Below are 5,724 nucleotides of genomic sequence, written 5' to 3'. Positions count from 1 at the left end.
ACTCCGCACCAGCCACTGAGCAGCAAATATCACCTACTTTCAGAGGTTTTACGTTGCCCCACCCTCAGCAGAACAAACAAAGCTGGATGAAACGGCTGGCCTTTGCCATCAAAGAAACTTACTGCTAGCTGGAGCTCCAGATGCCCTAGCACAAGAGAACCAAGACTGAGTCATCCGTTCATTTATTCCAGGAACCCATGTCCCCAGGAGACAGAAGGGACCCAGGACAGCCCCTGCCTTCAACAGGGAGAGGGAAACCAGTGGACTGCAGTTTATTTATTTATTAAAAATATTTTTTTAATGTTTAATTTTGAGAGAGACAGACACACACAGAGTGTGAGCAAGGGAGGGGCAGAAAGAGAGGGAGACACAGGATCCGAGGCAGGCTCCAGGCTCCGAGCTGTCAGCACAGAGCCCGACGTGGGACTCGAACTTACAGACGGTGAGATCGTGACCTGAGCTGAAGTCAGACACTTAACCGACTGAGCCACCCAGGTGCCCCGAGATGCAGTCAAGCCCAAGGTGGCTTGACAAACCCAGAGGAGGAATCAAACCCTTGAGGAAAGGGAGGTGATGGGGCTCATATCTTCTTTTATTATGGAAATTACCAAACAGAAGCAGGTAGAGAGAACAGCATCATGAATCCTCAGCATCCATCCTCCAGTTACAACAATTAGGAACTTATGGCCAATCTTACTTCATTTGTACCCCCACCCTAACCTACTGGATTATTCTATAGCAGATTCCAGAGATCATATTGTTTTGCCCATAAATACTCTAAAAGATAAGGATTCTTTTTTTTTTTTTTTTCTAACAAAATGATAAAATAAAAAATAAAATACTGGGGCGCCTGGGTGGCGCAGTCGGTTAAGCGTCCGACTTCAGCCAGGTCACGATCTCGCGGTCCGTGAGTTCGAGCCCCGCGTCGGGCTCTGGGCTGATGGCTCAGAGCCTGGAGCCTGTTTCTGATTCTGTGTCTCCCTCTCTCTCTGCCCCTCCCCCGTTCATGCTCTGTCTCTCTCTGTCCCAAAAATAAATAAACTTTGAAAAAAAAAAATAAATAAAATAAAATAAAATACTTGGTCAATGTTTAAATTCCCGACTGTCTCATAATATTTTCTTACAGTTGGTTCATTCAAATCAGGATCCAAACCAGGTCTGATGAGGGCAGGCTGAGTCTGAGAACCCAGAGGAGGGTCCCACCAGACCAGCCAAGAGGGTCCTTGACTTCATGCAGCATAGAAATCAAATGCAAGCCAGAGAAAGTAAAAACAGCGTTTGTTGAATAGTGTAAGTGATGGGTAGAGAATAACAGATGGGGTGTCTTGGAGACCGAGAAAGGAAAATAGAATAAGTCTTGTTGCTTGGGGCTCGGGGTTTATATTAGAAAAGGATCTAAGGTATGCATTCCTCCAGGAATCCAGGGTAAAGTCCAATCCTAGGCGAGTGTCAGGTGAACAAGCGATGTCATTCCAGGGGCGCCTGGATTTCAGCTCAGGTCATGATCTCACAGTTCGTGAGATTGAGCCCCAACATCGTTCTCCACTCTGGCACTGTGACACCTGCTTGGGATTCTTTCTCTTCCTCTCTCTGCCCCTCCCCTGCTCACTCTCTCTGTCTCTGTCTCTCTCAAAAATAAATAAATAAACTTAAAAAACAAACAAAAACAAACAAAAAAAACCCTGAGGGCAGAGCCCTCGGGGTGTGGAGGCAGCCCTCTCAGGTGACTACTGACCTTTGTCCGGGCCTCAGAGCCTCTGGGAAGCCAGGCTGTATCTATGGTTGCCTTGGGGTTCAAGTCCACAGAGTCCAGGAAGGTCAAGAATGAGGCCATGATAGAATCCATGAATGTTGACATCTAGTCCAGTTTTTCTAGAGCAAACATACATTGCTCTCGTGTATTCCTTCATTTACTCTTGTATGTAACATGTATTCATTAAATACCCTCTGTGTGCCAGATGCTGGTGATATAGTGATGGACAAAAATAGTTTACAGTTTACTGAAATAGGCTTTAGTAAAATTCATATAGATTAATGTCAAATTATAATTCTGATGGTGCCGAGTTTGGATGCCATCCGAAAGACCTCAAGCTTTTTCCTACGGGTCATGGGCAATCACGGAAGGTTTTGGAGCAGGTACGTGAAAGGATCGTAGAAGAATTCCTTGTGAATTTTCCCTTTGCAGCAGCAGTGACTGACTCAAAAGAATGAGCATCTAATAACAAAACGTGGCATGCCTCAAAGTATACTTTATAATTTGTGTCTGCTCTAAGCTGGGCTTTTTGTGATGGTTGATTCTTAAAGATCCCAGAGAGAGGGGCACCTGGGTGGCTCAGTTGGTTAAGCATCCGACTCTAGATTTCAGCTCACGTTATGATCTCATGGTTCATGGGATCGAGCCCTGTGTCAGGTTCCGTGCTGACAGCAAGGAAGCTGCTTGGGATTCTCTCTCTCCCTCTCTCTCTCTCTCTCTCTCTGCCCCTCCACTGCTTGAACATACACACACACACTCTCTCTCTCTCTCTCAAAATAAATAAATAAACATTCAGGGGAAAAAAAGATCCCAGAGAGAAATTCTGAAGCTGGCCATACTTAACAAACTCAGCATGGCCAAATCTTCACCGAAGAGGCTTTCTTCTGTTCTTGAATTCCTGATCTCTTTCTCCTTGTTACCCAGATTCACAACTAGACTCCATTCAGGGTTAGCATAGCTCTTGGCACTTCACAGGCACTAAATAAGTATTTGGTGAATAAGTGGATGATGGAGAAATTAAGACTGAATGAAGAACAAATTAATAAGTTGCAGACCTCTTGATGTAAATTAAACAATAAATAATTTTTTTTAATTTTTTAATTTATTTTTGAGACAGAGAGAGACAGAGCATGAGCAGGGGAGGGGCAGAGAGAGAGAGAGGGAGACACAGAATCCGAAGCGGGCTCCAGGCCCTGAGCTGTCAGCACAGAGCCGGACGCGGGGCTCGAACTCACGGACTGTGAGATCATGACCTGAGCTGAAGTCGGACGCTTAACCGACTGAGCCACCCAGGTGCCCCAACAATAAATAAATTTAAAAAAAAGAATATATGAATACTTCCACAAGAAAAAAAAATAAGTTGCAGACCTCTTAAATTCTTTCCTTTCCTGTGGCTTTTGCTTTATCACTGCCTCTCTCACTCCCTCTGGCCTGGGGCAGGCCCACAGCATTGCTACCTTGTTTTTTTTACCCCAGCTTCCTAACAGATCACCCCGCCTGTAGTCTTGGGCCTTCCCTGGCCTGTCCTTGCTCCCTCACTCTGCCAGGGAGATCATCTCACAACCCCGAAGTCATCATGTAACTCCTCCGCTCCAAAACCTTCAGCGGCTTCAGGGGGAAAAGTTAGGTTCTTAGCATGACGTCCGGATTGAGCACTGTCACCCCTTTGGAGGTCCCCCTCTTACCATCTGTCCTCTTGGGCACACTTCCTCTTCTGGAGGCACTCTTCAAAGTTGCACACAGTTTTGAGAAAAGCCCCTTTTACTTGTGTTGGTTTGATAAGACAACAGCATCCAAGGGCTGAGTGTCTGAGGATGAAGCCATGCTGACGAGGCTGAGGGGATGGGCGTAAAGGAGACACGGAGGGACCGAGCATCGTGGTTAAGAGAGTCAGGAGCACAGAGCACTAGGTTCGATGCTGGCTCTTCTCTTTACCAGCTCTGTGACCTCAGGCCAATTGCTCAGTCTCACCCACAACGGTCAGGCACGCCGGTGTACCATTAAAAGGTCACAGGAGCAAGGAGATGTTATTCATCCATAGGTCAGCCAGGCAGGCTGGGCATGGGGCAGCTAGGGACCCCTGGCCGGACACCTCTGCAAGGTGGATTAGCCATCTTGGTCTGACGGGGACTGGAGGCGTTCCCAGGACCAGGTACTTTCAGTTGTAAAACTGGGAAAGTCCTGGGCAAACTGGGATGAGTGGTCACCCTATACCTGGGCCCCTGCCAACCTCGTGTGTTTAATCCGGCGTATGTTATTTTGTACACGTGTCTACGATATGGAAAAGGTTGGGAATTCTGTAAAGTGGGGATTGGAAAACGTTGGGAAGCTCAGTTTCTTCATCTGTAAAGTGGGGGTGCTAAGAGTGCTTACCTCGTTTGGTTGTCGTGAAGATTAAGTGAATAAAGCAGGACCTTTTGATCCTGCGCTTTTGACCCAGAGGCACAGCCAGATTCTATGTCTTTGCCAACCAAGGGCCCCTTGCTCCAAGATTTAAAAAAAAAAAACAACAAAACTATCCACAGTTTATCTGCCAGTGTTACAAATGTGAGGGACAGTAGCACACTACGTTAAATTGGAAAAATAAATGCAAACTCCTCACCTTAAAAAATAATTATCATCAGTGCCGATTACTAATAACTATCGTCATTGCTGATTACTAAGAGGGCTCCAAGGGCAGCGGCCCCCTGCCCAGAGACAACTCTCAGAAGGCTCATGTGTGCTGTTCTCCTCCAGAGGAGGGGCAATGAGTCCATGGCTTGGGGAAAGAGAAAACTGGAACATCCTCCTGTTGCCAGAAAGCCGGCAGGCTGTAAATAACATTAGCGGCACTGATAGGACAAAGGAACCAACCTCTCACGGGCCACGACGTGACCACTGTGGCATCTCTATCAACCTGATGGTTATTTTATTATTGTTGCTGTCGAAGTTATTGGAAAAGTTGAATCGGTGAAAGGCCATGAGTCCATGATGACAACCGAAATAGGAAAGTTCCAAATAGAAAAAGGACACAAAAACTGGTTGAAACACGTAAGAATGGTGACTGTCATACGATATGTTTAACGTTTTTTTTTTTTTCTTTTTCAAGGAAGCTCTGTGTCCAACGTGGAACTTGAACTCACAACCCCAAGATCAAGAGTCACATGCTCTACCAACTAAGCCAGCCAGGTCCCATAACTTTTTAATCTTAAAAAGATTGGGGTGCCTGGGTGGCTCAGTCGGTTAAGCGACCGATTTCGGCTCAGGTCATGATCTCACAGTCCATGAGTTCGAGCCCCGCGTCGGGCTCTGTGCTGATAGCTCAGAGCCTGGAGCCTGCTTCAGATTCTGGGTCTCCCTCTCTCTCTGACCCTCCCTCGTTCATGCTCTGTCTCTCTCTGTCTCAAAAATAAATAAACATTAAAAAAAAATTAAAAAAAAAAGATTACTTAGTTGCTTCTTTTATTAATGAGATGTTTGTTTATAAAGTATACATATGTACTTTTCCTACCAGGATAAGGAAAGCAACTCACAGGTCTGTGAGAAGTCAAGAGTTCCAGGGTGCTTGGGTGGCTCTGTCGGTTAAGCGGCTGACCTCAGCTCAGGTCATGATCCCAGAGTTTGTGGGTTCAAGCCTTGGGTCGGGCTCTGTGCTGACAGCTCAGAGCCTGGAGCCTGCTTCAGATTCTGTGTCTCCCTCTCTCTCTGCCCCTCCCCTGTTCATTCTCTGCTTCTCTCTCTCTCCCAAAAATAAATAAACATTCAAAAAATTTAAAAAAAAAAAAAAAAAAGGAAGGACTCAACGAGTTCTAGACAAAGGGAACTGTGGGCGGAACACAGGTGGTTGGGCTGGGTTGCTCACACACAAAGACGAAATTGGTGAGGACAACAGAGTACTCCAAGAACCGATCAGCCTCGAGTCCTGCTAACTCGACAGACTCAATCCCTCTTCTATGAAATGAAGCCTTCAGGTGGCCCTATGAACATAACAA

Source organism: Leopardus geoffroyi, chromosome C1 (genome assembly GCF_018350155.1).
Source record: "Leopardus geoffroyi isolate Oge1 chromosome C1, O.geoffroyi_Oge1_pat1.0, whole genome shotgun sequence".
Lineage (NCBI taxonomy): Eukaryota > Metazoa > Chordata > Mammalia > Carnivora > Felidae > Leopardus > Leopardus geoffroyi.
The sequence above is the reverse complement of the archived record's forward strand: the minus strand, read 5'-3'. Positions refer to the sequence as shown.